Here is a 27,651-nt window from a genome sequence, read left to right as displayed (position 1 = left end):
GACCCCTATAATTAGAATGTTGGTGCATTTAATGTTCCCCCAGATGTCTCTTAGACTGTCCTCAATGCTTTTCATTCTTTTTTCTTTATTCTTGTCTGCAGCAGTTATTTCTACTATTTTATCTCTCAGATCACTTATCCGCTCTTCTGCCTCAGTTATTCTGCTATTGATTCCTTCTAGTGAATTTTTGATTTCATTTATTGTGTTGTTCATTATTTTTTGTTTGCTCTTTAGTTCTTCTACGTCCTTTTTAAGTGTTTCTTGTATTTTCTCCATTGTATAAAATGATTTTGGATCATCTTTACTATCTTTACCATGACTTATTTTTCAGGCAGACTGCCTATTTCCTCTTCATTTGTTTGTTTTGGTGGGTTTTTACTTTGCTCCTTCATCTGCTGCGTATTATCTCTGACTTCTCATTTTGTTCAACTTACTGTGTTTGGGGTCTCCTTTTTGCAGGCTGCATGTTCATAGTTCCCATTGTTTTTGGTATCTTCCCCCAGTGGGTAAGGTTGGTTCAATGGGTTGTGTAGGCTTCCTGGTGGAGGGGACTGGTACCTGTGTTCTAGTGGATGAGGCTGGATCTTGTCTTTCTGTTGGGCAGGACCATGTCCAGTGGTGTGTTTTGGGGTGTCTGTGACCATATTATTATTTTAGGCAGGCTCTCTGCTAATGGGTGGGGTTGTGTTCCTGTCATGCTAGTTGTTTGGCATAGTGTTTCCAGTACTGTAGCTTGCTGGTTGTTTAGTGGAGCTGGGTCTTAGCATTGGGATGGAGGTCTCTGGGAGAGCTTTTACTCTTTGATATTACGTGGGGCCAGGCGGTCTCTGGTGGACCATTGTCTGAACTCAGTTCTCCCACCTCAGAGGCTCTGGCCTGACACCTGGCTGGAGCACCAAGACCCTGTCAGCTACACAGCTCAGAAAAAAGGGAGAAAAAAAAAGAAATAATAAAAAATAAAGTAAAATAAATAATGTTATTAAAATAAAAAATATTATTAAAAATATAAAAATAAAACAGTAATAAAAAAAGAAAGAGAAAAACCAAACCAAATAACAAATCCACCAATGATAACAAGCACTAAAAACTACTAAAAACAAACAAACAAACAAATAAAGACAGACGGACCCTAAGACAAATGGTAAAAGCAAAATTATACAGACAAAATCACACAAAGAAGCATACACATACATACTGACAAAAAGAGAAAAAAGAAAAAATATGTATATAAAAATGAAGAGAACAACCAAATCAATAAACAAATATACCAATGATAATAAGTGCTGAATACTAAACTAAGATAAACATAAAACCAGAAACAAATTAGATGCAGAAAGTAAGCCTCAAGTCTACATTTGCTCCCAAAGCCCACTGCCTCAATTTTGGGATGATTCATTGTCTATTAAAGTATTCCACAGATGGAGGGTACATCAAGTTGACTGTGGAGGTTTAATCTGCTGCTCCTGAGGCTGCTGGGAGAAAGTTCCCTTTCTCTTCTTTGTTCGCACAGCTCCCGGGGTTCAGCTTTGGATTTGGCCCCACCTTTGTGTGTAGGTCACCTGAGGGCATCTGTTCTTCTCTCAGACAGGGTGGGGTTAAAGTAGCAGTGGATTAGGGGGCTCTGGCTCTCTCAGGCCAGGGGGAGGGAGGGGTATGGAATGCGGGGCAAGCCTGCGGCAGCAGAGGCCAGTGTTGCACCAGCCTGAGGCACGTTGTGTGTTCTCCTGGGGAAGTTGTCCCTGGATCACAGATCCCTGGCAGTGGTGGGCTGCACAGGCTCCCAGGGGGAGGGGAGGTGTGGATAGTGACCTGTGCTTGCACACAGGCTTCTTGGTGACTGCAGCAGCAGCCTTAGCGTTTCATGCCTGTCTCTGATGTTTGCGCTGAGGGCCGCAATTCACTTCCATCTCTGGAGCTAGTTTAGGCGGTGCTCTGAATCCCCTCTCCTTGTGCACCCTGAAACAATGGTCTTTGCCTCTTAGACAGTTCCAAACTTTTTCCCGGACTCCCTCCTGGCTAGCCGTGGTGCACTAGCCCCCTTCAGGGTGTGTTCATGCAGCCAACCCCAGTCCTCTCCCTGTGGTCTGACCTCCGAAGCTGGAGCCTCAGCTCCCAGCCCCCACCCGTCCTGGCGGGTGAGCAGACAAGCCTCTCGGGCTGGTGAGTGCTGGTTGGCACTGATCCTCTGTGCGGGAATCTCTCCATTTTGCCTTCTGCACCCCTGTTGCTGTGCTCTCCTCCATGGCTCCGAAGGTTCCCCCCAGCCTACCACCCGTCCCCGTCAGTGAATGGGCTTCCTAATGTGTGCAAACTTTTCCTCCTTCACAGTTCCCTCCCAGAGGTGCAGGTCCTGTCCCTATTCTTTTGTCTCCATTTTTTCTTTTTTCTTTTGCCCTACCCATGTACGTTTCTTGCCTTTTGGGAAGTCTGAGGTCTTCTGCCAGTGTTCAGTCTGTGTTCTGTAGGAGTTGTTCCACATGTAGATGTACTTTTGATGTATTTGTGGGGAGGAAGGTGATCTCCACGTCTTACTCCTCTGCCATCTTGAAGGTCCCCTGTATGCCCTTTTTGGCCAACTGAATAATAATTGGTGATATTGAGCAGTCTTTCATGTGCTGTAATCCATAGTAAGTTTATTTGTAGAATGTGAACCCAAACCTGTTGGCACCACTTATGGTATATTTTACATTGCAGTATAGTTTCTAGTAATTTGGTAAGGTTCTGAGTAAGAAGAGCTTGTGAACTAGTTGGCAAGACTATGTGAAAGCAATTTCTTGTCCTCAATGGCCTCATTTTTTAGACTTCGGTTAAAGGCTATTTTGAAGAGGGATAAGGTCTGCAGAAGGAGATCATTGACTAAATGGGTAGTTAGTGTGCTGTTTTTATCTAAAAAAAGTTGCAATTTAGCTCTATGAGCTATAAAATATAATTCTGGACATCTTGAATATGAGATGTAGTAAGTTCCTAGAATATGTGGAATATGGATGCTTAATGGACTTAGAGCCCACCAGTGTCATGTTCATGGGGACTCAAATAATTCTTTTTTGATAAACAGTTATTGAAAACAATACAAACTTCCAGTAGCAGAGGTTCCTAGTTGAGCCCAGACTGAGTTGACATATAGCAGGGTATTTGTGTTTAAGGACTAAAATCTCTGAAGAGAGCAGGCTTCCTCCTTTCCTACCTTCATCTGTCCTTTTCATAAAGTGAAACAAAGGAGAGATGAGGAAATGGGAGAATTGACATAGATTCTACCTCCCCACTCAAAATGGATTTAATGCCCAATAAAGAAAAAGATTAGTTTTGAAGTTGAAGAACATACCTTTATAAAATATTTTATGTCTCTGGGTATTAATTCCTAGTTCAGATGACAAAACGACTCACTTGAAAGAGGATGTTCTCTCTTTTATGAGGCCAAACATACTAGAGTATTCTCCTAGAAGACTTATTATTATTATTATTATTATTATTTTTTGTGGTACACGGGCCTTTCACCGCTGTGGCCTCTCCCATTGCGGAGCACAGGTTCCGGATGTGCAGGCTCAGCGGCCATGGCTCACGGGCCCAGCCGCTCTGCGGCATGTGGGATCTTCCCGGACCAGGGCACGAACCCGTGTCTCCTGCATCAGCAGGTGGACTCTCAACCACTGCGCCACCAGGGAAGCCCTAGAGGACTTATTTTCATGGTGGTTTCTCGGAGAGCAGAGATTGATATGAAAATGGGTTATATGAAGCAAGAGAATAAAAACATGGGGACCATCTCATGATGATTATTGCTGACTTTCATTGTGAGACACTCATTTATGAGTCCTTGAAGGAGAAATAAGAGTCAGGACAGGAAGAGGAGGTATGTACATGAAAAGAACTGGAATTTTAGTTTATTGATGAGTATAGAACTTCATTAATAGCTATAGCCTGAAGAGGCCGGGAAGCATTGTTAAACACTTAAAATACAGATTTTTCTTAGGCACAAATGGGTCAGCAGGATATTGTTGTAGTTTTCTACTATTTTAGAATGAAGAGAGTGCTTGAACTGTTAGAGGTTAAAAAATAAACTAAGAATCTTAGTTCTCCTGTTTGAGAATATTCCGAACAAAATGAGAAGAGACCATTCTACTCATTAATTAAATATCTATTTGTTTACTTCTCTGGGTAGAAGATTGATCTTTAGGATGGACCAAATAGAACAAACAATCTAAAAGAAAAATTTTGCCCAAGATAGGTAAAACAAGAATAGCCAGCTATTTTTTTTAAAAATTTAGGCGACCAGTTGTATAAAGTTATCAAATAATTTATCGAGGATGTGTAGAGAATCAGGTGGGTGTTTGAAAACTGGGTTTATCTGGAGTAGTTCATGACTAAATGCACTAAAGAAGAGCCATCTCCTAGAAATCATAGAGAACTCAATAGAGGAGGGCCCTAAACATCAGGTCTGAGCTCCTTTTAGACAAGGGGAAACTAAACCAAAGAGAGGGAAGTTAATTTGGCCCACGTGACTCCTAAACAGAAGTATCAAGCTCTATTGATTCTGCTTCTTTTTTTTTCCCTCTTTGTCGTATTCTTATTCTTAGGAAAATAATTCCAAGGATGCTATTAAAAGATAAAATATACAAATTCCTAAAATCAAAGCTAATCATATTGATGCTGCAGTGGGGCAACTGATCATTATGGAAAGAATTTAATTTGGTAGATCTAAAAATTACTATCTCATTGACACTTCCAATTTTGACTTAAACAGCAAATAATCTGTCTCTGTCTCTAAAACGTGTATCACCTATATAACTGCTAAACCAAATGGTAAGGATAAATTTTCATCGCATTAAATAAAGAAAACTGGAGACAGATCAGGTTTACTTAGGAACTTTATAACACAAAATAGGAACTAGCAAGTTAGGGATGTAGATGCTTTTAGAGTTAAATCCTGTGTTAAATCCCATGAAGGAATAAAACAAAAGGAGAAATCAGTTTGCTAGGGAAGAGCTATTAATTGGTTAAAAGGCATTTGACACTAGGAGCAAAAAGAATGTAGTTAGTATAGGATTTTCCTTTACTTGAGTGATATATTTCCTTGCTGCTTTAATAATAACATTGAAGTAATTGTATTTCCTCAGGAATGTTTTATGCAAAAGATGTTGCTCAATATGAATGCCTGTTAATAGGCTATAGCTCATAAAGCAATAACTTATCTTGGTACATCAACAAAAGGAGTATAAAATTGTATAGTAAAACCTTCTGGTTGGACTGGCTATCAAAGAACATAGTTTATGGCTTTGAAAATGGAAAATGAATTTATAGTTTGAAGTGCAAAAAAGATAATCTTGTGTCTGAATATTTTGTCCTCAATTAACTGATAGCATGTTTTCTATTTTGGGTAAAAGTCTAGAATAAAATTTAACATATATTATAAAAGACTGTCTTACATATACATAAAAATCAAATTATTATAAAGGCCTGATCTGTGCTTTGACAAATTTATTAAAACTATTCTTCAGTTTAAATTCTATCGACCAAATGTATACATTATGTGCCAAATATGGTCACAGGGACTATTGAGAATCCAACTATGGTGACTACCCCTGAAGGGTTTATCATCTGTAGGAAAAACACATGCTAACTGACATAAGATTGACAATGATCTGTTGAAACAGATGTACAGATGGTACTATCGAAGGACAAAGAAGGATTAACCTCAACTTGGGTAGCTTGGAAAGGCTTTAAAAAGTGGCTTGAAAAGTCAATTCTGAGGCAGGACGTGAACAGAGCATTCCAGAAAGGAGAATTATGTCCAGAAACAGAACATTAAGAATAAACTTGGAGACAAAGAAAGTAATTGGATGAGGCTGCAGAACTGGGAGGAAGAGAGAGATGGAGAAGGAAGGGAGGCTTGTGTGTGGTGCTTCATATGTGGTCACTGTCAACCCAGTGAATTCATTGCGTGGAGGTTGTAGGAGATCACACACGTGAAAGCTCCAGAGACAGCCTGCAGACCGGAGCACTAGGCGATCATGCACTTGAGTCCTGTAGCTAATCAGCAGCAGAGACTTCTCTATATCACTGGTGCCCTCCTTTCCATTGCTATCTACCTTTAGGCAGCAGTTATCTAAACTCAGTCTATCCTAGTTCCTGGTAATATTCAATTTATTTCCATTCCCTATATTTGTCAAATAGTCCAGTCCTTGACGTCTTATGTTCACACCGCTCCCAAGTCATCTTTCACTGAAACATATTTCATCCCTTGCTTTATCTCTTCTTTTATTTTGCGGTACGCGGGCCTCTCACTGTTGTGGCCTCTCCCGTTGCGGAGCACAGGCTCCGGACGCGCAGGCTCAATGGCCATGGCTCACGGGCCCAGCCGCTCCGCGGCATGTGGGATCCTCCCAGACCGGGGCACGAACCCGTGTCTTCTGCATCAGCAGGCGGACCCTCAACCACTGCGCCACCAGGGAAGCCCGGCTTTATCTCCTTTCATCCCTTAGGCAGCTACTACTCATGCTTCAAGATTCATTTCAAATGACAGTCTTTTGTGAAGGATTTTCTGACAGCACATAGGTAGAATATGTTTCTCAGTCTACCCCAAATTCTTAGACATTCTGTATCACATACCTGTATAACATGTGTATTTGTGCCAACTCAAAGAAGAAGGTATTTGATCCTTAAGATCAAGAAGAAGGTATTTGATCCTTAAGATCAAATGCCTCATAAAACATGTTAACATCATCAACCTGTTTTAAATAAATCATGGAACATGTTTACTTTGTCAACCCCTGTTAAGTCCCAGAAGAGCAAGTCTTTCCATATATCTCTGTTGCTAGGACATAGCCTGATTTAGCCAGGCTATGTATTAGCTAAATTAATGATTGAAAAAGGGAATCTGAGGATTCACTCTTATTAGGTTTCATATTATATCTTAGGAATATTTCCTCACGTAGTGTCTATTAAACTGCAAACTGGTATTTAAAAAGCTTCTGAGTATATAATATCCAAAAATCGTTCCATCACAAGAAAAAGCACAGAGAACACTTCTTTAACCTCTTGTACATCTGTACAAGCAAACATACACAGTAATACATATGCGAAAGCATTCCATTTTATTAACCTCAACGAAGGCCGTGGTTCATTTCCATTGCAACATTAATCTCTTCTTATCACAAAGAATGTAGTGTTCACACACATGTACACACACTTAAAGCAGGGTGATATTTTACCTACCTGCTTGGGAGGAAAAGCAGAGTAGCAAGTCTGTGATGATTTATTATATGACTGTATGGTGTAAGAAGCAAGTTACTATCATATGTTTAAAATATTTACTTTCCTCCAATGAGTTGCTTATTCCTTCAGAAATGGCTTAGAAAAAAAGCAGTGTGTTTAAGTTGTGTTGACACTACTTTTTTATCTCATACATCTAATATGTGGAACATTCCATTAATGCCCAATAAGTTTTGCATGGGAAAGAGCACAGATTATAAGATTTAAAAATGAAAGGTTGGAGCAGGAGAAGCAAGTCACAATCTACTATAGTTCTAAGGCCTTTAGTACACAATTAGAAGGGCCCCAGTGACTGATTCATGAGTTAATGGAATGTAGATGATGCTTTAGATAATGGACCAATAAGCTATTGGACACATTAATTCATTGCCACTTTTTCCAGCCACTTTTCTTTTTCCCCAGCCAGGGTATGTTTCTGATGCCACAGTCATCTTTTCCCTCTGTGCCTACTTTGTGGAAAGCAATCACAGGGGAGAGAGCTTTCCCTTCCGCCACACTTCCTTTGCTTTATCTTTTCCTGATTATTCCACTTTAAAAAAATGTCCTAGACCCTTTAAATAAAGAGTAGGAAGTAGAATCAAAGTGCTCCTAGAGAGCATATTTTGTATCACCTTCTGTGTAGTAAAGAATGTGGCCGGGCTTTGTCTCCACTTCCTGGGATGTAACCTGTAAATCTTTGGAATTTCCCAGAATGTCTTTGTTATTCATGGTGAATGCTTTAGGCCACATCTGATAGTTTATACTTACAAGGTGACTCACAGTGGGCCCCTAGATAGTTTATGCCAAGGAGATGACTCAGGATGGGAGCTGGCCATGCCAGAAAGGCCAGCCATGTGATTAGAGGGTTGGGGCTTTGAGCCATGTGATATCAGCCCAACCTAGATGAGAGGGAGCCTGAAGGCTGAGCTCAACTCTGTGGTTAATGATTAAATCAATCATACTTATATAACAAAACCCCAGCAGAACCTTTGGACACCAAAGCTCAGGTGGGCATCCCTGGTTAGTAATACTCCAAATATTTTGACAGATCAATGTGCTGGGAAGGTAATGCAACCCTGGGAAAAATGGAAGCCTTACATTTAAAACCTTCATAGGCTTACCCTATGCATCTTTCCCTTTGACTCGTTCTGATTTATATCCTTTTTGCTATAGTTCAACTGCAAAATTAACTATAATGTTTCCCTGAGTTCTGTGCATCATTCTAGCTTATTATTGAAACTGAGAAGATAGCAGAAGGCCCTAAATCTGTAGCCAGCTGGTTAGAAGCAACGGTGACCCAAATTTATGGCCGCTGTTTGAAGTGAGGGCAGTCTTATGGAGGGCTTAACCTGTGAAGTTCGGGGCAAAGCCAGGTGGTTGGTGTCAGAAGTCATTGTATCCACCTTATTTTTCCATAAGGGTAAATTTGAACTCAGGCAAGGTTAGTAATGTTCTCAGTGTCATATTGTATTAGCAGAAAACCTTGGATGAGAGTCAGGTCTCATTTTCCTCGTGCCAGTGTTCTTTTTATACTATGCTAGATATCAACTCAGATTCCATCTTCATCTCCACAATAGAAATGTGATAGAGAAGAAACCAAAGCAAGCAAAGGAATGGGATGCCAATGTGGGCAAATCTAATATTACGATGCCATCTGATAGCAGCTGTATTTCCTATTTACAAAAGGCTGAGAAGGTGCTGTGCCCTTGGCTAAGTACTTTCCAGCCATGATCTTATGCCATCCTCACAATTTAAATATCTCCATTTAACAGATGAAAAACTGAGGCTCATGGAATCTAATAACTTGCTTCAGGAAGCAAAGATAATATGTTGTGGAGCCAGAGTATTGGGGAGACAACGTGGGGTCTTGACAAAACATTCTGGAGGCAGCCAACTTTGATTCCTTATATTGGTTTGAGCTGAACTGTGAGATGTCTTAGGATTTATTTTCGATACTTTCTACAGAAAAATATCAGATTTGAAATTAAAAGTATTTCTTTAAAACTAGCTAGGACATGAATGCAAGGCAATCTCTCCCTCCCTTACGTTTCCCCACTTAATTTTTTAATAATTGTATTTCAGAGATGAAGTTTAAGAAATACAACTTACATGAGACTTTATCTTGCCAATTGAGATTTTTTTTAATAATCAAAGAAATAACACTCCATTCAAAATAAAAATTTAGACTGAAAGTTATGTGGCCTTGAGCAAATATCTTAACCATTTGATGAGTTCGCTTTTTCTTCTTAAATGGAGATAATAATGGTATGGGCCTCACAAAGTTGCTGTGAAATATGAACTCCTTAGCACAGTGCCTGGCACATAGCAAGTGCTGACAATAATTATTATTCGGGTTTACATCATCAGTAATCATTATTATTAATAACACTCAAGTGACTCCACTGTTATTGCTTAGTAAAATACATACTCTTGTTTTGTATCCTTGTTTGGTAGAAGAAAGACTATTAAGAAAGGAATCAAATGATAGAGGACTTAGCATGATACTAAACTAGCTGACTCCAAACTAGCTATGTGTCTGAAATAAGAAAATTCCCTAAGTCAGTGTGAGTTCAACTCCAGCAAGAAGCTCTGTCTTCATGAAATCCTTAAAGTCAAATGACTCATAGAACATGTTAACACCATTGATTCAGTTTAAATAAATTGGAGATGTAGAAATCTTCCCATTAACTTCACCAGCATATGCAGTAAAATGGTGAGATTTGGCTAATAAGAAAAATAATTTTAAATTGGAGCAGATGCAAATTGATAACTTGAGGCAGTAAACATATGTGAAGGAAACCTTAAAGTACTGAAAGGGCTGCATTCAAAGGCAGTTACAAGGGAAAACAAAGGAGCCAGGATTCTTCCTCACTAAGGCCAGATCCTCACTGCACTGCTGCTTTACTCAATTCCTTCTGGCATCTACATTGTCATGATTAAGTAGAATAAATGTTTCACACTGAGTTTTAGAGTGTGCAATAGAGAAACAAAGCTGAATTACCAGGAATAGCAAAGAGCCACTCTAAATTACTTTGTGTCTCAAGGACACAAGTCTGTGTGCAGAGGTGAAAAGCTGATAAAAGAAAAACAGACTACTCACACAGCAAACACTAGTTGTGAAATTTAACTTTTTTCAGTTGATAGAAAGAGCTAAAAAGAAGACCTATTCAGGCTTTTAAATAGCCTGATGTCTTTCTTCTTTTAATGATATGTGTGAGTGCTAAATCGTTATTTATTTATAAAAGCCACAAAGCTATTAGCAGCATAGTGTGGGAAATAAATATATATTTTTTAATTAGAAGGCATCCCATTAATTAGAAGATTCATTAGACAGCCAGGTGGTTCAGTGAATCAGCTTAAGGTTAATTCAAGAAAGATAATACTGTCACCTAAAATGTGGATACATCTGAGGGTAAACTTTAAAAATAAACAAACAAAATGATCTGGATAATGGGATTCATTAACCACTGGAACTGTGTGTGTGTGTGTTTGTAGGTGTGTATGGCAAGAAGGTCAAAGCTGTCAGCCTGGGAAGCACATTATTAATGTTGAAATTAGTGTGTCAGAACTTGTGTCATAATAAAATATACCTGTAAAAAGTAGCATGGCTACTCCTGGTATAAGATACCACTAAGCACCTTCTCACAACCTTTCACTAAAATATCCATGAAGACAAAAAAAACTGTAAAAATTAAAAATGATTAAAAAAACCAATAGTATAATTGAGGAAGATGCAAATGAATAATAGTAATAAATTATCTAAATTTTAGCTTATGGTATATCTTATTTTCTTCTTAAAATACATTGTTCCTCCAAATATTAGTTTATTCACATTCATTTATCTAGGTAGAAGTTAAACAGCCCAGAATTCAAGTAGGCAATCAGTGTGAAGATAAATGAAGACCATTTAAATGAGAGCAAGCAAAGACTATTTATTCAGGGCTTGCTACAGCAAGGGAGTTAGCTATCATCATTTGTGTTTGGCAGAGACTCAAAGGCAGGCAGAGGAGTGGGAAAGCTTCATAGTGGATGTTGGGCTGCACCCCATAGGTCTACAAGGCCTGTGCTTGCAGCAGCTTCAAGACTAAAGATAGAGCCCAGAGTCAACAACAGAGGCATCAGTGGTTTAGTGGATGGGGGAGCTTACACATCCGGAGCAAGGTCCTGGAGTGACACCCCACCACCTGCGGTGGACGGGCAGGACAAAGTGGCAGTGTTAGCTGGGGGTGGGGGGTGGGGAAGGGGAGATTACCAGTTATAGGGAAATTGAAGTCAGGTGGGCTCACTGGTTACCAGGGAAACCAGCAGAGGGGCACACCCCTCACCACCCCTTTGATAAGCTATTATAAGCTGGGGCATGGGGCAAGTACATAGGAAGGTCAGTCATGTGAGTAGGGTGTAGGTGAAGCAGGTCCTGCTTGGGCTGGGGATGTACAGAGATCAAGAGAACAGCCATCTTGAGTGGCCTGACAATACAATAGAAAAAAAGGAAGGCTTCAGGTATGCCCTGATTGGGATGCTGTTGGCACAGGGAAGCTGGAGGTGGGCTAACTAGAAGCAGGGTGTCCTATGTGATTGGTTGGGCTACCTATTTGGCTTTCTCTGGTTGATCCTAAATTAGAAGTGGGCGCAAATATTAAGGAAGCTAACAGTTATTAATGAAGTTATTATGAATTAATGATTGTTACAGGGGTTATTGTTTGCCTTCCTGGATTGGTTGCTGTAGTTAGTAGTCGGCCCTCCTTTATCGATTACTGTGGATAATAGGTTGGCTTCTTGGCATGGTTGCACTAGGTTGTGGGTCAGAATTCTATTTTTACACATAGACTGGCCATGATGCATGTGTATATTCAGTCTCTTATAAGTATTGGATTCCAGCAGTGGCATGTGGCAGTTGGGAGGAATGATCCTCACAAGAAAAGTACCATAGAAGTCAACAGAAATGAGCAGGCCACAGTAGCAATGCTTGCTAGAAATTGTGCTCTTCATATGTTACATCAATTTAGATTAATGAAGAACCAGCCCAAAGGAGGTGGAGAAAGTTGCTACCTCAGTAGTGCAGCGGTACATTGGGTGAAAGCCCGCTTGAGATGCAGAAGCTGTATACATTAATCTTTCCTCAGCTAAGTATTTGAGGAAGGTTGTGTCACCTCCTAAGTGGACTGAGAGAAATACCAAGCGTTGTCCAGTGACAAAGACCTGGTCTTTTTGAACGTGAGTCAGAGAAAAAAAACCTTTAAAAATCATGATGTTCTTCATAGAAAATTCTAAAGAATAAGAGAGCAAACACAGCATCCAGGAGACCTACAAGAATAACATATGCTACCGCAGGATCCAAAGGAAACTTCAAGAATCTGTTAGGATCTTCATTAGAATCAAAGAAAACATGGCTTCTGTGAAAATCATCTGAAAGTCATAAGGGAATTAGACTGATGGAAATGGAGATAGAAGAGATGAAAAAAGATGGAAAAGGAAAAGAAAATTGAAAGCAAAACAGTAGAATATGAATCTTCATTGAAAGTATCAGATCAGGGGCTTCCCTAGTGGCACAGTGGTTAAGAATCCGACTGCCAATGCAGGGGACATGGGTTCAATCCCTGGTCTGGGAAGATCCCACATGCCATGAGCCACAACTACTGAGCCTGCACTCTAGAGCCCGTGAGCCACAACTACTGGAGCCCATGTGCCACAACTACTGAAGCCCGCGTGCCTAGAGACCATGCTCTGCCACAAGAGAAGCCACCACAATGAGAAGCCCGTGCACAGCAACGAAGAGTAGCCCCCGCTCGCCAGAACTAGAGAAAGCCCGCAGGCAGCAACGAAGACCCAACGCAGCCAAAAATAAATAAATAAATAAATTTATTAAAAAAAAAGAAAGTATCAGATCAATGATGTAGGTCACAAACTTGAAACTCTCGTAAAGTGAGAAGAAAAAGGCAACTTTCTGTAAAAAATGAAAGACATTATTGTTATGGCCAGTGAAAAAACCAACAGTCTGTAGATAATTGACCATCCTGAGGGAGAGATAGAAGCAAGGAAAGAAGAAAGTTATCAAATAATAGTGATAATAATAATAATATGAAATAATTGCAGCTAACATTTTTTGACTATGCCTCAAACTACATGCTCTGTATTTTATTGGGATTATTAAATTTAATGCACACAATGGACCCATAACTAGTCTTATGTTAACTCTATTTCACAAATGAAAAAACTGAGCTTAAAAGGGTATACAAATATTCCCCTAGGTTATTAAATAAAGCTTTCCTCATAGAATTTCATTTTTTATAAAGTCAATACAAACATGGATATATATATATAATATATATATATATATAATGTATCCTCTCAAAATAAACATATATATCCTGTCAAAATTTTTGTATTGTTGTTTAAAGAAAAATAAGATACACGTATTCTAGCTTCATTTACTCTCTCTCTCTCACTCTCTCTCTCCATCCCTCCATCAGTAAACACTTCTAACTTGATTTGTCTCACCACCACAACAAAATAGTCATTAGGAAAGACCTCTATGTATCTCTAACCAACAGCTATTTTCCAGTGTAGTTTTCTTGACCTGTTGCCTATATTTGACACTGCTGATCAACCCTTCTCAAAACTCCCTGTTTCCTTGGATTCTATGGTGCTATACATTTCTGCTTTTCACAGGCTATCATCTTTCTTGAGCCTCTTTTTATTTGAGGGCAGGGGTTGATGCTCTTTCTTAGCTTAGGCATTTTATCTAAAAGCCTTTCCCATTTTCAATCCCCATCTCTCCCTGTGGGAACTTATTTGGCCTTTGCCATTTATATGCTGATGACTCTCAAGGTTGCCAAATCTCTTCTCTGAGCTCCAGACTCCTATATCTTCTCCAATGTCAATATGCATCTCACACAAAATGGACTTCTAGATTCTTGTCATATTTTCCCACCAAAAGCTTGCATCTCCTTCAGGTTTTCCTGACCCAGGAAATGGCATTGCACCATTAAGTGCAACTGTTCAGGCCAAACATCTTAGAGGCATCATTACCAACTCACTTTCTCTGACACCAACATCTAAACTGGTGAAATTCTTTCCTCATTATGTTCAAATAACCCAATTAGAACCACATCTCTCCTCCTCTACTGCTACCACTTCATGCTGAGCCACCTGGGTTACTGTATTGGTTTCTCAACTGTTCTACCCATTTCTACACTTACAGGATCCTCTCCCATCCTCTTAATATCCACCATTCAGCACCCATAGGAATTATTTTAAAAGATAAATTAGAGCACGTCCCATCTTGATCTCAAGTTTTCAATGGCTTTTCATCACACTTAAATAAAATCCAAAATCCTTGATCTTTTTCCTAAATATCTCTCTTCCCATCTCCTAGATGCTTCCCATTCTCCATTCCATTCTAGCCATCTTCACATTGCTGACCCACAAATATCTCACCATGAGGTCCTCAAACTCCCTGTTCCTCGGCCTAGAATATTCATTCCTCAGGTATTTGCCAAGTTCATTCCCACTGCAGTTAGGTCTCTGTTCAAATATCATTTCAAAAAACTGTAACTTTCTCCCCTAGTATATAAGCTCTATGAAGTCACCAATGATGTCTTTTGTTCACTGGTATATTGTTTAGAACTTAGTGTATATTAAATAGAAAAATGTTTTTTGAATGGATGTGTGACTGGACCTCAGACTCAACATTTCTACCAACAGGCAACCATCATCTTTTGTCCAGATTTTAAAACTCTCAGTCTTTATCCTATCACACCCTACTGTGTAGGTAGTTTACTAAATCTTACCATCCTCCACTAAGCCTACTGGAATGTATATATTTTTTGTATCATCTCTCCAGGAGTCTTCTTCCTTCCTTGGTTGATTTATTCAGTGTATTTATTATGTACCCAGCACCCAGAGTCTCCTATTAAAATGCAAATACTCTAGGTTAGTGACAAAGTAGGCCATGGTGAGTCCTTCCTTTCTAGGAAGGCTTTACACGTGAGAGTTTTGTTCAGCTGGGACCTCAGGAAAGTAGGAGCTAGCTATCAGGTCCTGAATACAACCCCATATGGGAAGTAGCTCTCAATTTTTAGTCCATCAGAATCACCTGAAAGATTTTTTTACAACACATATATCTGGGCTGGGATCTCTAACTCCTCTGATACTATAAATCCAGGGTGGGCCCAACAATTTTCATTTCTATCAAGTTTTTAGTAATACTGATGATGCTGGTTCAGGGACAACATTTTGAGAATAACTGCCCAGGAAGGCATTACTGGGGGAAAAAAACTTGTAAAGTAGAAGGAAAATAAGACATCTACCAAATATAAAGCTCCCCTTGACATATCCACTCTCTTCTGTCTGACACCAAGCTGTATCTGAAGAGAGAGGGACAGAGAGACAGACAGACAGACAATGACGTACTAGAAGACAGGAACTCTAATCTAAGCTTCACTCTAAACTGGTTGCGTGACCTTAAATAAGTCTTTAAACTCTTTGAGCCTCAGATTGTTTTTGTGTAAAGGGACAAACTTTTGTTTCACTCACATTAGTTGTAATAATTAAATAATGTTTCTCTGTAAAAAACCCTGGCACAAATTAAACTCTCAAAAATATGTGCACTATTTTCATTTTATACCTTCCCCAGAGCTTGCACTTTCTATATACACACTCATTATTATTATTTATACTCTGATCTTTTACCTCTAGCCAGAACTAAAAAAGGAGTATCTTAGTGTGTCTATGTCCAAGTATTTATACCATTTCTCTTCCAAACCTGTCATCACTGCGATAATTTTCTTTGTCTTTATTTATAACTTCTCAGGCATGACAAAATATTTCCCAAGAGTTTCCTAAGTGAAATTTTAAAATGATACCGCATTGCATCTACATGATGTTTTAACCTGGGGACCTATAATTTTGACTGCAGAACTGACTCTGCCAAATAGGTAGCTGCATGACTTGGCCAAATCACTTTACTTCTGTGTCTGTTTTACCATCTGAATATTTGGATAATACCTAGTGTTCCAGTATCTCAGAATGTTGGAGGTGTATCAGTTAAGAATGCTTTTAGCTGTGAGTAATAAACACTGCTGGCCTGGCTTGAATAAACAGGGCTTGATGTTTCTCTTATTTAAAAAAAGAACTGAAAAAAGGCAATCTACAGTAGTATAGGTAATCAACAGCGTCATCAAGGATCTAAGTTCCTTTTATCTTCCTGCTCTGTAATCCTTAGTATAGGGAGAGGTTGACAGTTTTTTTCTGTAAAGGAACATATAATAAATATTTTTGGCTTTGTGAGCCGTAAGGTCTCTGTTGCCACTACTTAACTTTGCCCTTGTAGTGTGAAAGTAGCCGTAGACAATATGTAAATGAATGAGTGTGACTGTGTTCTAATAAAGCTTTATTTACATAAGCAGGCGATGGGCCAGACTTAGCTGACAGCTTCTAGTCTACTGACCTATCTGACCTCAGTATGGCTGCTGCACCTCCAGCAATCACAGCTACATTCCAGTTAAAAAAAAAAGTGTACCTTCAAGAGGGTGAAATGTAGAAGGTGCATGTCTACCAAGTCTATTCCTCTCCTGGAAGACCCCACTCCTGACTTTCTATCATATGGTATGGTCAGAACTGCATCTGTGGTGGTCCTTATAGCTGTTCACTAGTATTCAGATTCATTTCTTTCCAAGCACCTTCCCCTCTACCTGACCCCTCCCCCCACACTCAGAAATTAAGTGTAGCAAGTTACTTGTATCAGTCAATGAAATTTAAGCAAAAATGATATATGTTATTTCTGAGCTGTACTTTTAAGACCCCAGTGTACAGGTTGTTATATCTCTTTCCCTCTGTCACTAACTATGGGAACATTCCAGATAACAACTGTATATGCCTGGGTCCCAGAGTGAGGACCCATGGAGCAGAGTTCATGATAACTTATATATGAAACGAGTTGAGAGACATATCTTTGTTCTTTTAAGGCACTTACATTTGGTATTTTTGGTAATTGCAGCATAACCCAGCACCTCTTGGGAGATGCAATTCTATATGCACACTAAAGAAGGTAAATGTGGCTTTTCAGCCTCTGTTGTAAAGCAGTAGTTCCCAATTTGTGATCCTTAAACCAGCAGCAGCATCATTTAAGATCTCACTGGAAATATAAATTTTCATCTCTGTCCCAGACCCACTGAATCAGGAATCTGTAACTTAACAAGCTTTCTAGGTGATTCTAATTTATATTTTACTCTCTCTGTAGTAAAGGAAGGAAAGGGAGAAAGGGATTATAAATGACTTTTGCTTCAAAATATAGTGTGTACAAGAATAATGAAGAAAGAAATAAAAAATGCTACATTACTATGTCATTAGCTACTATATTACTATACCCAAGGGAAAGGATATAGATGCAAGTAGCTACTAAACATGCTGTATAACCTTGTTCAAACTGTCATTGTAAACTTTTCTCTAATGAACATTTCGTTTGCAGTTATGGGTATATATTTCAGAAAACAATACATTATCCTGCTTATATGAATGCAAAATATGCACAAGACATCAGATGTATACTTTCAAAATAATTAAATTTTATTTTAACAGTCGATGTGCAAAATGCTAGTTCTGCAATGCCAGTGTTCATGTCACTTAATAACTTAAGAAAGCCTCTGGTTGAATGTGATTTAGTTCAGAGAAAATATTTGTTGAAGTATCTCAAGACTTGAGCCCAAAATAAACCACTATGGAAGACTGAATCCACTTTCATTCTGTTTTAGTTTTTTAAATCTGTGAAAATAACAAAAAAAAAATCATGCTTTGGAAAGTTAAATATATATGAAAATATTATCTTTAAAAGTTACCTCAATGAAAGTTGGAAGAAATGAGGAATAGCTATGAATTGAGAATGACCATCACTAAAGAATGACCATCACTGCTTAATTAATATTCACTGCTTGAATATTCTTTCCCTTCCTGACAAATTATTTGGTGATGTGGAAAGGAAAATGGAGGGTGAAGAGAGAGTAAGAAGCTTGTCCCTTCCCCACATCAGCCTCACTCTCCCCATCTGAAAAATAGAGCAGTTCTACATATCACACAAGGCACTGCATATAAAAGGACGTAGCAAGAACATGTTTCCATATGAGATTGTTTCATGCATTTATTCATGTACCTATTGGATATAAAAAGTGATTACTATGTGCAAATCCTTTGAGAAGCACCATACATACACATGGTGTAAGATAAGTATAACGTGTTCAAAGAGCTTATGTTCTGATGAGGAAGATAAACAAGAAAACAAATGACCTCAGAATAATAACTGCTGTAAATGAGACATGAATAAGTGTCTCAATCTCTTCTTTTCACTTTTCCAGACATCGTATCAATATCTCATGTCTGATCCATACCACTTCTTAAATGAATTAGCATAGCTGCACCCTTATTTCTCTGTCAGGGTCTAGTGTATCTCACCTCCAATATATCCTCCACTTGTCTGATAGACAGTTGCAGTGAAAAGCAAAGCTGAACATTTAGTTCCTTGTCTACAAATTCTTTCACAGCTTCCCTATGTGAGCAAATAAATGCCAAGCTCCTTAGCTTAACATACTCTCTCCTAAAATGACCTCTGTCTAGCTCACTAGTAGTATCATCTCTCTTCACTCCAGAAACTTCCTTAGCTCCAGCTTTATTGAACTGGTTGAGCTTTTTAAAAACTGGCAGATTATTTACCACACTGGGTCTTCATTCACCCTCTTTCCTTCTATGGGCTTAACACATAATTGCACATCATTCTAGTTTAAACATTACCTCTTCAGAAAGACCTTCTTGACAACTGTACGTGCTTCCACTCACACCCTAGTTTCTCTTTATCACATCACCCTGTCATTGCCTTCTTGCTTGTTTCCCTGTGATATAATGTTAGTCTCTCCCAGCAGGATATTCCTCCTTGAGGCAAGGAAATTATCTGGTTCACTCCTTTATTTCCAAAATTTAGTGCAGTTTCTGTTACATAATAGCTATTCCATAAATACAGGTTGAATGAATGAAGCATGCCCATACAGCAAACAGATTCAAGGGCTCATTCTACTTCTGCATGACTCAGCTGCACTAGGGAGAGGAAAAATTGAGGGCATTTGACCTTGATCCTAAACCTAATATTTCCAGTAAAACTGTCCTAGCAGGATGTGATGATAGTTTAATTTGAGACAAGGTACACCCCAAATCCCAAAGCAGACTCCCACATTTTATGATGTTTGACCTATACTCGTGCACACATTTGCTCTGTTTCTTGGAGTAAGGCTCTTAATTTCTTGATTTTCTGCTTCTCTCAGGTTAATATTTAAAATTATATTCCTGACTGTTTTGTTTCTCTATAACAAACTATCCTGTATCTTCAAATTAATGTTGTGACTTCACAGTGATAAACGTGATAAGGACGTTAAAAAATTCTGGCTTGTTTAATAATTCTTAATAATTGATGTTGGCACTGTTTATTTGGCATGTGATTCATATACTTATTTAATCATTCAATATTTATTTACTTGAAAGGTGCTCTGTTCAAAGCACTAGGAGGCACTAGGAGGAAATATATTCTCTTTCTTCTCTGAAAATGCTCAGCATAAAGTAGGGGGTATAAACATGATTAAACACAAATATAATGGATAACAGCATCATGACATTGAAAGAAACCCAGTTGAAACTAGAGGAGAGACACCAGGGTTCTCCTTTCTGGGTCGGAAATTAAATGACTGTGTGGGATTTGGCAAGTAATTCTACCTTTCTGGGCCTTACTTGTTTATTTGTAATCATATAAACACTAAGTTCTGGGCCTTACTTTTTTATTTGTAATAAAATTCTACCTTTCTGGGCCTTACTTGTTTATTTGTAATCATATAAACAGTAAGTTAGCTTTCCAATCTATACAAGTTATTGAAGTTAGGAAATTAAATTTAAGCAATAAAATGTTTGCCTCTTAATTTGGAAAACACTAAATAAATGATAATTCTCAGTTGTCAAATTTTTTGAAATGCACATTCTAGCAGATATGTGAATTAATTCATCTATTTATTTAAATAGATTTAAAATGTGATCTGAACATGCAATTCTAATTTATAAGAATTTTTATTACAACAGAATTTAAAAAATAGTTTAAAACTGCATAAATCTAAAAAATTAGGAGAGTAGATTAATATTTCATGGTCCATTCCAACCCTTAATTCTATTTTTGGAAACTGTTCAAATCACTTACAAAATGTTAGATCCTGTTCTGAGTGATGCACATGTACAAGCTAATTTAACTCTTACCTCAAATATGTGAAGAGACATAGTACTCTAACCACACTGCAGATGAGATTATAATTAAATGCCTAACTTCATGTCTGACTAAACCATAGTAGAGTCAGGATCTGAATCGAGACAGTTTGACTCTGCAGACCAAGCTCTTAAGAACTGCGTTAAGCTTGTTCTGCCACGGCGTGCAGTAGTATGGCCTGAAGCAAAATATAGAGTATGAATCGAAGATAAAATATAACTGGAAATTTCAGAAATAATACATGAAAGTTAATGAGGGTGTGATGACAGTAGAAATGGAAAAGAAGCACAGATAGTCTGAGATGTATGTGGCAGGCATCGTGGAGAACCAATGAACTGAATGTGGTGAGAAATAGAATAAATTAAGGGGGTTAATTAATAATGATATTAATAACTATAATAATGACACAACTACTATTTATTAGGAACCTACTATGTTTCAAACATTCTGCTAGTCATTTAACACTCCATCTCACAGATTAACAGGATTTGATTCGTAGGGACATGGTAACGGTTGAGATGTCTGTACGGAAAACAGATTGGCGTGAATAATGCAGAATGAATCAGAGAGGAACCTAGGAGGAAATTCCTCCTCCTCAAGAGGAGCACAGGTCTCAGAAAGCATAGGGTTTCAATGGTATCTCTCTCCCTTTCTCTCTCTTTTTCTATCTATCTCCAGTTTTATAAGAATTAATTTTTTAAGTTACAAAAGAACTCACACTATACCCAAAAGAAGTCACCTCTTTATTTTTTGTATAACTGACCTGCTTTCTCTCATGAGCCTTCAACTCACTGGGTGGTGACAAAACAAACACACAAAAATACCCAAACATAAACAGGCAAACTAGTTTAAACCATTCCTATTATATGAACAATCTCTGTACGATTTTCAGTCTTATTTTATAAAAGTTTTCAAAATTATAGAAAGAAGTAAAAGAAAACAGTCTAACCTCCATTTACCAATCACATACATTTAATAATCAATAGCATTTTACCAAGTTGTTGTTTTCATTTTTTTCTTGTATTTTCAAGTTAATCACTATCATTACATTTCACCTCTAAATATTTTGTATGCATCTCTAAAAATCAGGACTTTTTAAAACATCTCTTTTTTTATAAACTATTGTATCTTAAAATTAGTTATATTTAATACAATCTAATATTCAGTCTATTTTTAAATTCCCTAACTGTCCCTAATGTGTATTTATCTTTGGTCAAAGCAGGATCAAATCAAAGACCATCAATTGCATTTTGTTATGCCCCTAAGGTCTTTTTAAATCTAGAAGGGTCTTTTCATACCACTGACCTAAAGACACCAGGGCAATTGTACTGAAGAGTGACACAACATTTAGCTTGAACCCTTTCAATGAGAATACTTTGTAGATGATTCTGTGTGCCTTGCATTGAATTATTTCAGAAGGTGCAAGACTTCTGATTGTCTCACTCTTAGTGATACTAAGATTGTTATTTTAAACAGTTTGTAAAGTTACACTTTCCCCTTGCAACAAGATATTTTATTGGTTGATACTTTAGATCCATGCAAATATCCAGTTCTCTGTCAACATCTCATTTTATAGTTTTAGTTTCCATTGGTGATCCTTGTCTGAATAAATTGTTTTATTAGGGTTGCAATATAATCAATCTCTTTTGGACACATATTCAATCTTTCAAACATTTCCCATCTCACACACACATATATACTTTTTTTTCCCTCTTGAAATGACATTTAGATGCATGAGATGGCTTACCATGTCCTTGAAGGAAAAAATAGAGAGCCTCAAATCTCTATGGAATCTGCTGGATTCTCTTAACTATGGGTATTCTTCATCTGTGGGCTTACTGTTTGGTCTGCTGGTGTTGGAAGCTCAAGGCTGTCTATTCTCTTTTAGGTAGCCTGGTGCAGCTACCTATCCCATTTTGTCTCATGTGAGTCATGTAGATGTAACATAATTTCTGCATGTCTGCCACATACCCCATCCTGCTTCAGCCTAAACTATTTATACCAAGATGCTGCCATGAGGTTTCCTCACTGCTTTATCATGGTCCACTCCATAGAAGGACAAGTGCTATTAAATCAGCTATAATCTGTTCAGCAGACCCCCATGGGAACACGGGAATCTTGAGTCCTTTCTACACAGAGAAAATGAGTGTGGCTTGGAAAATAAGATGACCAATTGTTTTGGTTTACCTGGCCCTGAATGATTTCTCACTAAGTGGGAATTTCAGTGCTAAAACTGGGATAATTCTGTGAAAACCAGGACAGTTGATCACTCTATTGGGAAAGCCAAAAAGAAGTCCTCTCTCTGTCTAGTGGTCCCGTGCTACAGGGAACACTTGGCTGGGGTTGCTCCAGGCTGGCCGCAGACTGACATGCACAGTGTCTCCTTTCAGAGTCCCTGCTGCCTTCAGTATCCCCCTCAGTATCTCTAACACATCTCTCTCCTCTGGCACTTTGACCTGGAGATGGAAGACGCGCGGGCCTGTCTTACCCTCTGCTTTGCTGGCAAAATGAAATCCTTTTTTTCTCCCACAAACTCTTAGGCAGAAGATATACATTTTTCTTTGTTCTTTCCTCTTTTTGTATAATCAAGATTTTTTCTAGACCACTGAAGAGACAGGCTAGGTATTTCCTTCTTCCAGGTCACATCTTTTCTGACTCCAGCCTGACGGCTAAGCCTTAGTAGAGACGAGGGTACAAGAGATAAAGGTAGCCTTCATGATAAGGAAACCTGGATTGTAAAGTGTTTCACAATCATTTTATCTCAAATAGCCTTTCTTCCACATAGGAACTAATAGCTCATACATGCTTTAAAATCTAGTGTTAAATGTATTGTGGCTTTGAAAATCATGTTGTATTAAACGAGAAAAAAGCTCCTGAAAAGACAGTACCAGAAAATTCTTTTATTGCTATTTTCATTATGTGAGTTGGCTTGATGATGGATTAAATGGGATTTGAAAGCATCTAGAGAATATTCTGATATTGGTACTTGGAAAGTCTTTGTGAACATTTTTATTTCTCAGTCAGGCTTATATCAGCACCTTGCCTGACGTCTATTTATATGGTAGATGGTATGTGGCTAATAAAATTCCCTAATATTCTTTAAGCCATATGGCATCTATCTCTGTTAAATTACCTCAAGTGTTATGACTACTGGGGGTATAGGTACTGTAGGAAAACTACGTGAGAAGTAGAATGATTTATTCTATATAGCTTGTAGAAATGGGACATAAACTCAGTTTATCAGAGTTTCTGTCCCACATTACTTTCTGTTATAACAAACTGTTGATTATATCCCTATTAGATTGAAAGCTTCTGGAAGACAGTGTATCCCCTGGAAGAGAAAGCACATGGAAGGAAATGTAGTTCTTTTTCATCTCTTTCTCTAAAGAATGTGGTACAGGAAGAGAGCTGGGAGTAGGGTGGCAAAATGTAAGGGTGGGGAGTGCCAAAAAAATTTGGTAACCAAGATAAATATGTTAATGCAATAGTTTTAAAAATCAGAATGAAGGCAGAATGCATGATGTACCAAATACTAACATTTAAAATAAAGATGGGATGAGTATTATGAAGTTTTTCTTTTGCCTCAGCCTCTAACAAGGCTCTGCATGGCACTATACAGAGAAAGAACCGTTCAAGGGAGGACTTGCTACCCAGCTGCAGCCAGCCAGCTGTCAACTGCTGCAGTGCCTGCCTCAACTGCAGACCCCAGCTCATAGGAGGCCTCACATTCCTGGGTGCCCACATGCATAACTGAGCAAGGCAAGGGTAGAAATGCCCAGGAATTTTGACTCTATCAGAGAACATTGTAAGGCATCACTCTCTTAAGAATTCCCTGCTGCATTGGCCAGGCTTGATCTCATGTGCATCTCAGTTTGATTTCTTCCTCTGAACAATCCTGGTTCCTTCACAGGTGTTTATCCTTAAAACATCTTGCACCTCAAACTTTGATCTTAGCATCTGTTTCCAGAGCCCAATCTATGACTGGGAAACAGTCCCAAAGCCCGCTTCATCTATGTATCATGGTTTTGATTAAAATTTTGATAAATTATCAAAAATTGAATTAAATAAGTCCTGGTCATGTACTGTACAGGATGTTAACTCTAGTTAACAATACTGTATTGTACATTTGAAAGATGCTAAGCGAGTACATCTTAAAAGTTCTCATCACAAGAGAAAAAATTTGTTACTAGGTAGTGATTGATGTCAACTCACCTTATTGTGGTAATCATTTTGCAGTATAGACATATATCAAATCATTATATTATACACATAAAACAAAAAATGATGTTATATGTCAATTATATCTCAATTAAAAGGATAAAAATAAATAAAATTTTAAAATTTTGAGTTTTCTTGCTACAGTTTCTCTTCTTAAAAATCTGGAGATTGTTATATATAAAGCTGTCAGGACAATAGGAACGGGCTATAGACAAGTTTTAAGCAAATTATAAATAATACTCATAGCGTTACAGTGTGGTTTTATTTTTGATGATCAGTCCATCTCAGGGTAGAGTTAAAGCCCTATGCTTAGATTTGTTAGAGTACTGATTTCTCATGGTTACGGTTCATATTCTTCTTTTTTGTTCCCTTGATTTATCACAAGAACCTGTATCAGACTTGTTACATCCTTATATGACTCACTAGTTGTAGAGAGTTCCCAAGGCTATGGTCAAAATTTACTCAAAAATTTTTAACAAAAAAAGTCTTTATGTCACAAATACAAGACTTCATCAACTACATTTTTATTAATCTAACCATTTCTTCTTCTTAGTAACTATTGCACAGATCTGTACAAATGCTGAAAATTCAGGAGATATTTCCCCCTAAAATGTAAATATGCTTAGCTAGCCAAGAAGCTGTAGCATCACTCTTTTTATGAATTACAGGCAAAGGGATTAAACAGGCTTCCAGGGCTTCCCTGGTGGCGCAGTGGATAAGAATCCGCCTGCCAATGCAGGGGACACGGGTTTGAGCCCTCGTCCGGGAAGATCCCACATGCTGCGTAGCAACTGAGCCCGTGTGCCACAACTACTGAGCCTACGCTCTAGAGCGCGTGAAACACAACTACTGAAGCCCGTGTGCCTACAGCCCGTGCTCTGCAATGAGAAGCTACCACAGTGAGAAGTCCGCACACCACAACTAGAGAAAGCCCACGTGGCAGCAATGAAGACCCGTCGCAGCCAAAAATAAATAAATAAATTTATTTTAAAAACCCCAAAAAACAGGCTTCCAAGGAAATGAAAATGTTTTTTCCTGGGTTTGAGGCAGGAAACAATATAGTTTGGGTTGCATGTTACCAGACATGTTGTCTTTCATTAGCTAAAATTCTTTCCACATATAATATTTTTCCCCTCCCTCCTTCCCTACTTCCTTCCTTCCACCCTTCCTCTCCTCTTTACCTTTCTTCCTTCTTTTCTGTCTCAACTTCAGAGCCCCACCTTACCCAAGATTCTTACTTTCCCAAGTTGCCCACATTTAGGAAATGCTGCATTCTACCTTATACCTTCCAGTCTCAATGGAGTTTCACTATTACTTATTTTGTGCTCACTACATATAAGTTATATTTATATCTAGGTAGAAATAAGTTTTTTTTTTTTTTTCTATCACAAAACCAAAAAAATTACTGGTCTGGGACCCAGAATACTTTGGTTCTGGTATTAGCCTTACTGCAAACTTGATATTTGACAGGGAATAATCACTTCTCTTTTCTAGATTTCAACTCTTCCCTCTGGTATATGGAGACATTTGCTGAAATATTGTTGACACTTTCATTATAGATGTTACAAAGCTGAATGGGTACATTCTAGGGAAAGTTTTGGAGAATTCCATGTACAATTTTACAGATTTAGCAGGACTATGGATGTGTGTGAGAAATATGGAATAAGCTATGGACATGAATTCTAGAGTTACTATTTAGTGCCTGGAAAACCTTGAACATTTTGCACAGCCTCTCAGATTCTTAGTTCATTCATCTGTGATTGGAGATAATAATAACTAACTTGCATGGGTATTGAGAAGATTTGGGGGCCCCTTCTCGTCCAAAAGTAATACAGGGCTTATAGCAGTTACTCTGTGATTGTTAGCTATCATTATCACTGAAAGACCTACAATATTTCTGTCAGACCCATTTTCTTCTTTAAATTAACATTTTGCTTGATTGTATTTAGTTCTCAGCTTATACATAGGTATTAATTTGCACAATTTTGTAATATGTAAAGTGCTTTGAGCTCTCAGAGAAAAAGTATTATGCAAATAGAGGACATTATTATGCACTGCACTGATGTGTGAATGCTCAAGTCTCCAGAAACATTCATCTTAAAGGAAGTATTAACTTCCAAATCTACATGAACTAGAGTAACTTCCAAATCTACATGAACTATATACTACATGAAGTATAAATGCACACTTAATAAACACTGACAATTTAAGATGTTTCACTTTTCTGTTAAAAGTGAAAAGACAAAAGTTAATGTAACACAAAATTTATGACGCGATTATAAAATGCTAGAATTCAATCTTTAAGTTAGTATTAACTTCTTGCAAATAAAATGTAGACAGTTATAATAAGAGATCTTGCCAATCATTGCCAATGACAAAGTCCTGTCTGTATATATTTGAACTAGGTACATTTCTTTTTTTTTTTGGCGGTACGCGGGCCGCTCACTGTTGTGGCCTCTCCCGTTGCGGAGCACAGGCTCCGGATGCGCAGGCTCAGCGGCCATGGCTCACGGGCCCAGCCGCTCCGCGGCACGTGGGATCCTCCCGGACCGGGGCATGAACCCGTGTCCCCTGCATCAGCACGCGGACTCTCAACCACTGCGCCACCAGGGAAGCCCACATTTCTTTATTATTCTATTATCATCTTACAGTTGCATTAACTTGGCACAGCATTCATATATATTTTTTAATGCTCATAATTATTCTGTGAGAAAGCTTGGGATAATTAGTGAGAAAATAAAGGCTGAGAGAGCTTAAGTTACTGGTCTATGGCCACTTGAGAGTCTAAGTTCACACCATATTCACCCTACTGGTGGGCATGGATAGAGCAGGTAAGGGGAAATCACGACTATTCCAATTTGATTGGAGTGTAGATTTGAGGTGAAGGTTGGAACAGGTTGAAA

General features: G+C 38.3%; 1 long non-coding RNA gene across 1 annotated transcript in view; it reads right to left on the bottom strand.

Moving 5' to 3' along the window:
• Positions 1–710: 710 nt before the first annotated feature.
• The window catches only part of LOC141278474 (uncharacterized), a 214,038-nt gene continuing 187,097 nt past the window's right edge, over positions 711–27,651 (bottom strand). The window contains exon 4 of the long non-coding RNA XR_012331232.1: positions 711–918. This is a non-coding gene — a long non-coding RNA (uncharacterized lncRNA). The remainder of the gene's footprint in view (positions 919–27,651) is intronic.

The sequence above is a fragment of the Tursiops truncatus genome, chromosome 4, assembly GCF_011762595.2.
Source record: "Tursiops truncatus isolate mTurTru1 chromosome 4, mTurTru1.mat.Y, whole genome shotgun sequence".
Taxonomy (NCBI): Eukaryota; Metazoa; Chordata; class Mammalia; order Artiodactyla; family Delphinidae; genus Tursiops; species Tursiops truncatus.
Note: the sequence above shows the minus strand (reverse complement) of the source record. Positions and strands in the feature narration are given on the sequence as shown.